Genomic DNA, 12,105 nt, shown 5'->3' with positions numbered 1-12,105 from the left:
TGAAGAACACCAGAAACATGTTGAATTAGAAGAGGAAATCAAAAGACTTTGGAACATGAACAGGTGAAACATTGTCCCGACTGTGCCTACGACAGGTACCATCCCAAAAGGCACTACAGAGCAGCATTTAACAATTAGGCCTACACAGTAATATCTGTGTAAATCTTCAGAGAGCCACAATACTAAACACAACTAGAATACATAGTTCAAAAGTTCATATCCATTGAGAAATGAGTGTGCTTGACTATGATATGCTCATACCTCATATTTTACCATCTTTAGCAGAGAAAAATAATAATAATAATAGATTAACACTACTCAGAACAGAAAGTGAACAATGAATAACAGACATTAAAAATTTACACAAAAATCAGATAAAACTTCAAAGGATATAGTTTCATCAATGAAAGCAAGATTCAGCACTCCACAGGAGCATATTCAATTTTGATAAAGACACATCAGAATTTAAACTTAAGTGAGAGCAAAACCCAGAAAAATTAAGAAATTATCAAATGAAGGAAACGTTAACCAATGGAAGAGGATGACTCACCATGGAAGACATCCCCATGATTTGAGCAGACTAGATGTCGACAAGGAAGTGCTGAACACCTGGCTTAGAGTAGGAGACCTCTTCCCAGATACAGAAGGGTTACTTGTAGCAATACAGGAGCAGACAGTAAACACAAAAATACACAATAAAAGACCAACAAATTCAAGATGATAGATTCAGAAAACACCAAGAGAAACCAGAAATCATTCCAGCACACTATAGTCTGCTGCAGCAGTTTAACTCAATCTGATTACTTACCCAGTCAGAATCAAGTGGCAAACGTCGTTCATCAGAATCTTACTTGAAAGTACAAACTCATAAAAGAAATCATATCTTACTGTAAATATAAGCCTGATCCTTTTCAAGTCAGAGTCCCACAAATTATATTACGGCCGATCTGTTGTTACAGGTAGGTCAAAACATCACAAGTATCCAGATACAGCTCAAACAAGCAAGAACAACTTACTTAGTAGATATAGCCATTCAAAATACACATTATACACAGAAAAACACCAGAAATATGCTGAATTAAAAGAGGAAATTGAAAGAAGATGGGACGTGAACAAGGTATACATTGTCCTAATAGTTTTATCTGCAACTGATATTATTCCAAAGTCACTAAACAATAGCATTAAACAATTATGCCTCCACAACAATATTTATGTAAATCTTTAAAAAGCCACAATACTAAATACCGCTAGAATACTCCAAGAATTCCTAGCAATTGAGAAATTATGATATTTCAGGTTTTACCACCCTGAGCTGAGAAAAAAATAAAAAAAATAATGACAAATAAATAACTGATGCATGGAACATGTTTTGTAGAGATCCTGAAAGTGAGTCTATAGATTATTCTATCAGATCAGTGCTGATGAGAGTGAAGTTCTCCATGCTGTTTCAGGTTGAAGGGTCATAACCGTTCCTGACCTTGGTGGTGTGAGGGCTGTATGTCCTTTTCAATGGCAGCAGCGAGAGAAGAGCATAGCCTGGATGGATCCTTGATGATGGGTGCTGCTTTCTTCTGGCAGCGCTACTCATAGATGTGTGCATTGATGGGAAGGGTTTTCCTGTGAGGGACTGAGCTGTATCAATTACTTTATGGATGTATTTCCATTCTTGGGGGCATTGATATTTCCATACCACAAATATTAATGATCAGATCTGTGTTATGGAGTCCAATCCAACTGTTCTTCTTGAGGTAATATGTAAATATATGTAAATTTCTTTTTATACATTGTGCCAACAGGCTTTACTAATAATTTCCTGAGAGATAGCATGTGCATTGAAAAGTAAAGAATGGACAGATAAATATGATAATGTGGACAAAGGCTCAAGGTCTTGTGATATGGAGTATTCTATTACACTATAATGTGTCTGGAAGTAGCACCCAAAACACGATATGAACTAGTGAGTCATAATGACAGAATGGAATGATTTTTTCCAATCATTAAATATTAGCACTACTGAATGCAAGAGACACCGACATTTTGATGCTATTCAGCAATGTCTGATGAGTGGAAAGGATGTCAGATGTTAATTCCTTCTCCCAATCCCAGTAGATGCTATCACTGACAAAAGAGATGAAGCACACAGTTTGATGGTGAGTAACTTTTTTCTCACTCTTCGCTGGACAAAAATCATGCTATAGTCTTTCATGCTGTGCAAGTTCCAGCAGAAGATCTGCCTCACCCCTTTGTGGTGCAGCATGGGCAGGAGTCAGAGAAAGATACTTAAAAAAAAACCTGACTGCTGTAAAATTCACCAGAATTAGTGGGGTGACTGTCAAAATTTGCTGCCATATAGAAAGCACCAACTCAGCAGGAGTGGGAAAAAAACGCTCTTCCTCTGAAATCTAGCAGCACTCTAAATGTGCTGTTATGTTTTTTTTTCATGTGCTCTTAATCAACATGAAAATCAGGAGGAAAGTATCACATCCTTACTATAGAAGAGGGCATAAACTAAATAGGCAGGGGGATAGAAACCAGAGTGGTAGGGCTGAGGATAGGGCAATTGGTATACAAATCAATGCAGTATGTAGTGAGACTGTAAGGAAGGACAGGCAGATGACAGGGTAAAATTGCAGTCAGTGGGATGAGTTGCAGTATAACATGTGGGAAATGTTGAAACGGATGATAAATACAGCTCTGAATGTTTTATATTTGAATGAACACAGTATACAGAATAAGGTAGATGATCTTGTAGCTCAGATAGAGATTGGCAGGGATGACATTTGGCCATCACTGAGTCGTGCTGAAAGATCACTGTTAGGAGCTTTACATCAAAGGATATCAAAAGGACAGAGAGATAGACAAAGGGTGCAGGATGGCTCTGTTGGCAAAAAAATGAAATAGGAAGAGGTAACAGAGGATTGGAAGATATATAATCCTGGTGAGTAGAGTTAACTATCCACAAGGGTAAAAAAGATGGGAGTAACATATAGAACTCCAAACAGTGGCCAGGATGTGGGCTACAAATTACAATGAGAGATTGAAAGCACACGTCAACAGGACAATGTTATCATAGTTATTGGAGGATTTCAATATGTAGGTAGATTGGGAAAGTCAGGTTGGTGCTGGATCCCAAGAGAGAGAATTTGTAGAATGCCTTAGGGATTTTTTTAAAGAGTAGATTGTGGTTGAGTCCACTAGGGGAAAAGCTATTCTAGATTGGGTGTGATGTAATGAACTGGATTTGATTGTGGAGTTTAAGGTAAAGGAACCCTGAGCAAGCACAGTTCATGATATGATAGATTTCACCCTGCAATTTGAGATTAAGAAGCTAAAATCAGATGTATCCGTATCACAGTGGAGTGAAGGGAATTATAGAGGTATGAGAGAGGAGCTTTCCATTGTTGCTTGGAAGGGGACACCAGCAGGGATGACAGAGAGCAGTATTGGCAGGATGACATATCCATGACTGAAAAGAGAAGTCAAAAACAGCATAAAAGCAAAAGAGAGAGCATATAATAGAGCAAACATAAGTGGAAATTGGAGGATTGGGAAGCTTTTAAAAACCAATAGAAGGCAACTAAAAAAAACCATAAAGAAAGAAACGATGAAATATGAAGGTAAGCTTCCAAAAATAATATCAAAGAGGATAACAAAAGTTTTTTCAGATACTATATATAAAGAGTAAAAGAAAGATGGGAGTAGATAGCAGACTGCTGGAGAATGACACTGGAAAGGTATTAACGGGGGAAAGGAAACGGCAGATGAAATTAATAACTATTTTGGAACAGTCTCCAATGTAGAAGGCACTAGCAGTATGATGGACGATCAAGAATGTAAGGGGACAGAAGTGAATAGTATTGTGATTACTAGGGAGAAGGTGCTTGGGATGCTGAAAGGTCTGAAGGTAAATACTGTAACTCACCTGGACCAAATGGATTACACCCTAGGGTTTTGAAAGAGGTGCTGGGGAGATTTTGGAAGCATTAGGAATGATCTTTCAGGAATCACTAGAATTTGGCACACTATAGTTCCAGAGGACTGGTAAAATGCAAATGCTTCTCTACTCATGAAGAAAGGAGGGAGGGAACGAGGAAAGAAAATTATAAGCCAGCTAGCCTGATCTCAGTGATTGGGAAGATATTTGGGTCGATTGTTAAGGACGTGGTTTCAGGATACTTGGAGGCCCATGATAAAATAGGCCAAAGTCAGCATGGTTTCCTGAATGGAAAAACATGCATGACTAATCTGTTGGAATTCTTTGAAGATATAACAGGGAAGATAGACAAAGTAGAATCAGTTTGTGTGCAGTTGGATTTTCAGATGGGCTTTGACAAGGTGCTGAACAGATAAGAGCCTGTGGTATTACAGGAATGATACTGACATTTATAGAAGATTGGCTGATTGGCTGAAGCAAGGAATGAGAATAAAATAATTATTTTCTGGTTGGCTGCTGTTGAGTGGTGTTCTGCAGTGGTTGTTGTTAGGACTGCTATATGGTATATGTCAGTGATTTGGACGACAAAATGGATAGCTTTGTGGCCAAGTCTGTAGGCAATACAAAGACAGGTGGCTGATAGAGTTGAAGAAGCAGAGAGGCCACAGAAGAACATAGACAGGTTAGGAGAATGGACAAAGAAGTAGCAGGTGGAATGATGTTAGGAAATATAAGGTCACACACTTTGGTAGAAGGAACAAAAGCATAGACCATTTTCTAAATGGGCAAAAAATTCAAAAGCCCATGTACAAATGGATTGGGAGTCCACGTGGAGAACTCCTTAAAGGTTAACTTGGAGGTTGAGCTGGTAGTGAGGAAGGTAAATGCAATGTTTGCATTCATTTCGAGAAGACTAGAGTATAAAAGCAAGGATGTAACACTGAGGCTTTATAAGGCACTGGTGAGGCCTCACTTGGAGCATTATGAGCAGGTTTGGGCTGCTTAACAAATAAAGGATGTGCTGACATTGGAGAGGGTTCAGAGGTGGTTCATGAGAATGATTTTTGGAATGAAAGGGTTATCGTATGTGGCTCTGTTCCTGTACTTGCTGGAAGTTAGAAGAATGAGGGGGATCTCATTGAAAGTGTTGAAAAAGAGTGGAGGTAGAGAGGATGTTTCCTACAGTGGTGAGGTCTAGTACTAAGAGGGCACAGCCTGAGAATAAAGAGCCGTCCATTTCAAATGGAGATGAGGAGGAATTTCTTTAGCCAGAGGGCAGTGAATCTGTGGAATTCCTTGCCTCAGGCAGCTATAGAGGTCAGGTCTTTAGGTGGATTTAAGGTGGAGGTCGATAGTTTCTTGATTAGTCAGGGTGTAAAAGGTTATGGGGAGAAGGCAGGAGAATGGGGTTGAGAGGGAAAATAGATTGGCCATGATGAAATGTTGGTATAGAATTGATGGGCTGAATAGTTCAATCCTGCTCCTATCTCTTGTGGTCTTATGGTCCTTTTGTCCCATTGGAGAAATTTCATTTCAATTTCTGACAAGGCTATGAATAGGGAGACCAGGGGAATGTTTCTGTGCCTGAGGGACAGTGAAACTGAATGCAGTGGTTCTTCAGCTGACCGAGTTAATATCCTAAAGCTCACACCTACATATTAATTCATCTCTATATGGCACAGTATTGATGCACTCTGCTCAGCTACCTGTGGTGAGGACCAAGAAGGTATTATCAAGGGAGGCAGAGGAGTGTTTAGGAGACTGCTTTGAGTAGGTGGACTGGACAATATTCAGAGTTTCATTTTTGAACCTGAATGAATATGCCACTGTTGTTAACAAACTCATCAAGATCTATGTGAAAGAGTGTGTGTCTTTGAGAACATACAGGACCTATCCAAATCAAAACCTATGGATGAACCAGGATATTCATTGTCTGGGAAGGCTCAGCTGACTGCAAGTCTATGCAATAGGTTCAGGTATGACCTACAGAAGACAATTCCAATTGAAGTTAGAGACAGAATTGGATGCACATCAGCTCTAGCAGGGTTTGCAGGCCATTACTTCTTACAAAGTGAAACCTAACATCATGAATGGCTGTGATGTTTCACTCCCAGATGAGCTCAATGCTGTTTCTGCAGTCGTTGAATGGGAAATGTAACTGCCCCTGTGCAGCATTTGGCGACCCTATGGTTTCTGTCTTGGAGGTTGACGTCAGGACATTTTTCAAGAGGGTAAACCCCACAAGGCATTAAGACCTGATGGTGTACCTGGATGGGCACTGAAAACCTGTCAACAAGCTGGCGGGAATTTTCAAAGACATCTTCAATCTCTCATCGCTACACTCAGAGGTTTTCAGCTGCTTCAAAAGGCTGAAAGTCATACTAGTGTCCAAGAAGAGCAGGGTAACTTGCCTCAATGACTGCGTCCACTTGCACTCACATCTAATGTGATGAAGTGCTTTGAGAGGTTGGTCTTGGCCAGAATCAACCCCTGCTTAAGCAAGGACCTGGACTTGAAGCAAACTCACTGGCTCTCCACTCAGCCTAGGATCACCTGCACAATAACAAAACCTTTGTCAGCCTGTTGTTTATTGATTATAGCTCAGTGTTCAACACAATCATACCCTCAGTTCTAATCAAGAAGCTCCAAATCCTTCTGCTACTGGATCCTTGACTTAATCACAGGGAAACCACAGTCAGTGAGGATTGAAAATAACATTTCCTTCTCACTGGGAATCAACACTAGAGCCCCTCAAGGATGCATGCTAAGCCTACTGCTCTACTCTCTCTACACCCACGACTGTGTGGCCAGACACAGCTCAAAAGCCAACTATAAATTTGCCGATGATACAACTATTGTAGGCAGAGTTCCAGACAGTGACGAGGGGACGTACCAGTGCGGAATACATAGATAAGCTTGTTGAGTGATTAACCTTGCACTCAACATCAATAAGACCAAGGAATTATTTGTGGACTTTAGGAAGGGGAAGTTCAGGGAACATATTGCAGTCCTCATCAAGGCATGAGCAGCGGAAGGTTTGTGCATATTGTTATGAATGTACCACAGCTCTGAGGGGCCGAAGGGGCGGGAGCAGCCCCCTCCTTCCGGAGAATCACAAGAGCACTATTAATTCGGGTCTCGGACCCAGGAAAATGAGAGACAATGTAATGGTTTTGGCCAGGGCTCTTAGAGACACCTGTGCTGAGGGCATGACCCTGCTACGTGACAGCTACCATGGATATGGACACCCTCGGGCAATGTGGGGGTGGGGATTGAATCACCCTACTTTGATGGACATCTACAGCTCTGCAAGTCAAGATAAAAGGGGACTGCAGAAAGCGGTACCCCAGAGAGACGCACCAGAAGGACTTGATCGCTCAACACTCCCGTGATAGCTGGAAGCCAGTCAAAAGCCACGTGCGCTCCGTAACTTCTCTGCCTGGGGAGAGGGTGGCTGATAATACCGAGAAGGACTTCGAACTAATAACAGGGAAACAACGCTCCCCTGATTCAACGGAGTTGCTTCGTCAAAGACCCTGGCAAGTTTTGTTGTTACTCCTCACTCTCTCTGAAACACGTGAAACTCAGCGATTCCCCAAAAAGACTGAACCCTGCAGACTTCTGAGTGACTTTTATATTTCCAACGGACAATCTATTATCCCCTAGACAACAGTAGAGCTTATTTCTTAATGATGATTATTGCTATACCTGCGCTTTAGATTGAGTTTTGCCGATGTATATGTTCTGAATGTTTGTATTAACCTTACTTTTGTGCCCCCCTTTATGAATAAAACCATTCAAAAATAGTGCCATCAGACTCCAAAGGACCTCTCTATCTTTGCTGGTGAATTATCCAGTTACGGGATACATAACAACTTGGGGATTCGTCCGGGATTTGATACCAAATTGGGAGGCCAGTGAATCGGGCTTGTAGTCCAAAACTTGAATCTGGTTACGCGGGTAGCCAGACGGGAAACCAGCAAAGATGGACGTGGGTGAATTTATGAAAAACCCGACTGGGGCGGAGGGGGGGCACTAGAAGTGGCCACCAAATCAGACTTGTTAAATTTGTTGAAGGGGTTGAACCTCGCAGAAGTGAGGTCATCCATGAAGAAGCGGGAGGTGCGAAGGGCCATAACCCAGTATTACATTGGGAAGAAGGTGTTTGAAGCTGAGGTATTGGGAGATATCCCTGAAAAGGTACCATCAAGTGGGACGGTTCAGTTAGAGGTGGAGAAATTAAGGCTGGGACATGAAATTAAGTTAAAAGAGCTGGAAGCAGCTGACAGAGAGAAAGAAAGGGTTGAGAGAGAGAAAGAAAGGGAGAGGCAAAGACAGCATGAAATTCACCTAAAGGAGATAGAAGCAGTCGAGAAAGAGAAACAGAGGAAACATGACTGTGAGATGGAGAAGGTAAGGAACGAGCAAAGAGATCAAAAGTTAGAACGAGCGGAGTGGTTTAATGTTAGTAGGGAGTTGAGATTGGTACCCCCGTTCGAGGAGACAGATGTCGATAGTTATTTCTTGCTTTTTGAAAAGGTGGCAGTAAATCAGAAGTGGCCAAAAGAGCAGTGGGTGGATTTGTTACAAAGTGTGTTAAAGGGGAAGGCCCAATGAGCATATGCGGCGTTGCCCCTGAAGGAGGGAGAAGCAGAGAATTATGCTGAAGTAAAGGAAGCCATTCTCCAGGCTTACGAATTGGTACCTGAGGCCTATAGACAAAAGTTTAGAAATTTAAGGGAAGGGTGGAATCAAACGTATACCAAGCTAGCCCATGAGAAAGGGGTGCTCTTGGACCGTTGGTGCACCGCGGAAAGGGTGGATGAGGATTATGGGCGTCTCAGAGAGTTACTGTTGATTGAGGAATTTAAAAGTTGTGTTCCAGAGGAGATCTGGATGTATTTGAACAAGAGGCCGACTAGGTCCATCGCAGAATTTGCTACGTTCGCAGATGAATATGTCCTAACTCACAAGACAAATTTTTCCTCGACAAAAAGTTACCCGAGAGACCGTGGGAACGGTAGGGAAAGCCCGCCGGCTAAGGTAGAAACTCAGCTAGGAGCTAGCCAGAAAAGTGAGGATACCAGGCCAGAAACCTGGAGATTTCCTGGTTTGACCTGTTTTAATTGTGGAAAGGTGGGACATATTGCATCTAAGTGCCCCGCTCCGAGGAAGGAGCCAGAAAAAGGGAAATTAGCTATCCCTATAGGATGTATCACGTTGATCGGAAAATCGGCGAGAGGGCCCCCGGTAGATGGAGTACAGGAGGGGCGTGAGACGTTTAGTTCCGAAGGAACCGTGTCCCTGGAGGAGGGACGCCCACAAATTCCTGTACGGATCTGGAGAGAGCTGAGCTGAGCTATCATTGATTAGCCGTAAAGTGCTAGAGTTACGACCTCCGACGGGAGAGGTAGCCCTGAGAGGCATAGGAAAATGGACCGAAGTGGTACCCTTGCATAGGGTCCTTCTAGATTGTGAGTTGGAGTCGGGACCAGTGGAGCTGTGGGTCCTGCCGGAGTTGCCGGGGGAAGGCGTGGATATCCTTCTGGGGAACGACCTAGCGGGAGGGAAAATGGGAACAGCCGTGAAGCTGACAACCCAGCCTGCGAGGATTGAGGCCCTTCCCTCAGATCTGAAGATATACCCCACCTGCGCAGTCACTCGCAGCATGTCAAAAAAGACAGCTGAGAGAGAGAGCAGTCTAAATCTGGCTGGTTTTGATTTGGCTGACACGTTTTTACCGACTCTGTACCAGCGAGGGTTCGAGGAAGGTAAACCGGAGAGTAAGGAGGGGGGAGAGAGTAAACAGGGGGAGGTAGACCTGCCCTTAGCCAGACGAGAGTTTGTACGGGAACAGGAAAGGGACGAGGAGCTGATAGCCTTGAGAGAGTTGGCTCTTTCAGAGACCGAGGTTGAAACCGAGCCCGAAGGTTACTACCTGAAGGAGGGTGTGTTGATGAGGAAGTGGAGGCCCCCCAAGATGTTGGTCGATGAGGACATCAGATAGTAGTCCCGAAAGCGTATCAGGATGAAATTTTGAACTTAGCTCATAAGGGACCATTAGGTGGGCATTTGGGAATAACGAAGACAGTGGATCAGGTTCAAAGAGAGTTCTGTTGGCCAAACATGAGAAAAGAGATTACTGAATATTGTAAAAGGTGTCATACCTGCCAAATGGTGGGTAAGCCGAACCAAGTTATCCCTAAGGCACCCCTACGACCCATCCCCGCGTGCAAGGAGCCTTTCTCCCGAATCATTGTAGATTTTGTGGGACCCCTACCTAAAACTGCAAGGAGGCGGCAGTATATCATGACCATGATGTGTGCCGCTACACGATTTCCAGAGGCTGTGCCTCTGGGTAATATTAGGACCGCTGTGGTGGTGAGGGCCCTCATCAAATTCTTTACCACAGTGGGCCTGCCTAAGGAGATACAATCGGATCAGGGGAGTACCTTCATATCTAACGCATTTCGGCAGATGATGACCCAGCTAGGGGTCAAACAAATTCTAGCCTCCGCGTACCACCCGGAATCCCAAAGGGCGTTGGAAAGGTTCCACGCTACACTAAAGACCATGCTTAAAACTTATTGTCAGGAGAACCTTCGAGACTGGGATGAGGCTTTACCCGTTCTGTTATTTGCTGTCAGGGATACAGTCCAGTGCTCCCTGGGGTTCAGTCCATTTGAGCTCGTTTTCGGTCACAGGCCGAAACCCTCTCTAACCCTCCTGAGAGAAAAGTGGTCTAGCTCGACCGTTCAAGTCAGTGTGACCGACTATGTTCTGAAATTCCGGGAGAGGCTGCATAAAGTATGCGCCTTGGCAAAGGAAAACCTTAAAGGATCCCAGGAAAAAATGAGCCAGTGGTATAACCCGAGAGCGAGAGAACGAGAGTTTTACGTAGGCGACAAGGTTTTGGTCCTATTTCCGGTAGTTACCCATCCCCTTCAGGCGAGGTTTCAAGGACCATATACCGTGCGTAAGAAAATAGACTCGCTGATTTACATGATTGAAACCCCCGATCGGCGAAAGCCGACCCAGTTGGTTCACGTGAACATGATGAAAAGGTACCATGACGCTACCCCCATGGTGGTCGGTGCGGCCATGAAAACTGATGAGGTAGGGGGGGATGGCCCGGAGGGACCAGAGCAGTTTGAAAAGATAGGTATAGTCCCCACCAGATTGGAGAACTCTATGGTATTGGCAAGCCTTGCAGATAACGTTAGACACTTAAAGCCTGAACAGCGGGAGCAGATAATACAGCTCATTAACCGGCATGCAGACTTGTGCCTAGATGTTCCCCGAAGGTGTAGTGGGACGCAACATGATGTGATAGTTACCTCAACCCAGCCCATAAAACAGACACCTTATCGTATGAATTCCGAAAAGAGCCAGCTAGTAGGAAAGAAGATTGAATATATGCTAGCTGCTGGGATAATCCACAAATCCTCTTCCGCGTGGGCTTCTCCTTGTGTGGTTGTCCCAAAACCGGACGGTACCATAAGATTCTGTACCAATTACCGGAAGGTCAACGCGGTCACCCAGACAGATGCTTACCCTATTCCCCGGGTGGATGATTGCATTGACCAAGTGGGGAAGGCGAGGTACATCACAAAAGTTGACTTGTTAAAGGGATACTGGTGCGTTCCTTTAATGGACAGGGCTCGAGAGATTTCCGCCTTTGTCACCCCATCCAGGTTGTACGAGTACAACGTTATGCTGCTTGGGATGAAAAATGCACCAGGGACATTCCAGCGGATGATAGACGCTGTGATAAAAGGGTTAACCCACACCAAGGCTTATCTTGACGATGTGATAGTGTGGAGTGACACCTGGGGGGTGCACCTGGAGGCTGCAGAAAGTCTGTTTACCCGAATGTCAGCAGCCCACCTTACAGTAAACCTTGCCAAGAGTGAACTTGGTCACGCCACTATCACCTATTTGGGGTATGTGGTGGGAGAGGGACAAGTGGCTCCTGTGCAGGCGAAGGTACAGGCTATTTCTGAGGTTCCTGTATCCTACAATAAAAGGGCTCTGAGAAGGTTTTTGGGCATGGTGGGATACTATCGGATATTCTGTAAAAATTTTGCAGACAAAACTCCTACGGAAGGAGGAAAAATTTGAGTGGGGTCCCTCTTGTCAGAATGCTTTTGAAAAGTTAAAAGCCGTATTGT

The sequence above is a fragment of the Hypanus sabinus genome, chromosome 10 (genome assembly GCF_030144855.1).
Source record: "Hypanus sabinus isolate sHypSab1 chromosome 10, sHypSab1.hap1, whole genome shotgun sequence".
Taxonomy (NCBI): domain Eukaryota; kingdom Metazoa; phylum Chordata; class Chondrichthyes; order Myliobatiformes; family Dasyatidae; genus Hypanus; species Hypanus sabinus.
Note: the sequence above shows the minus strand (reverse complement) of the source record.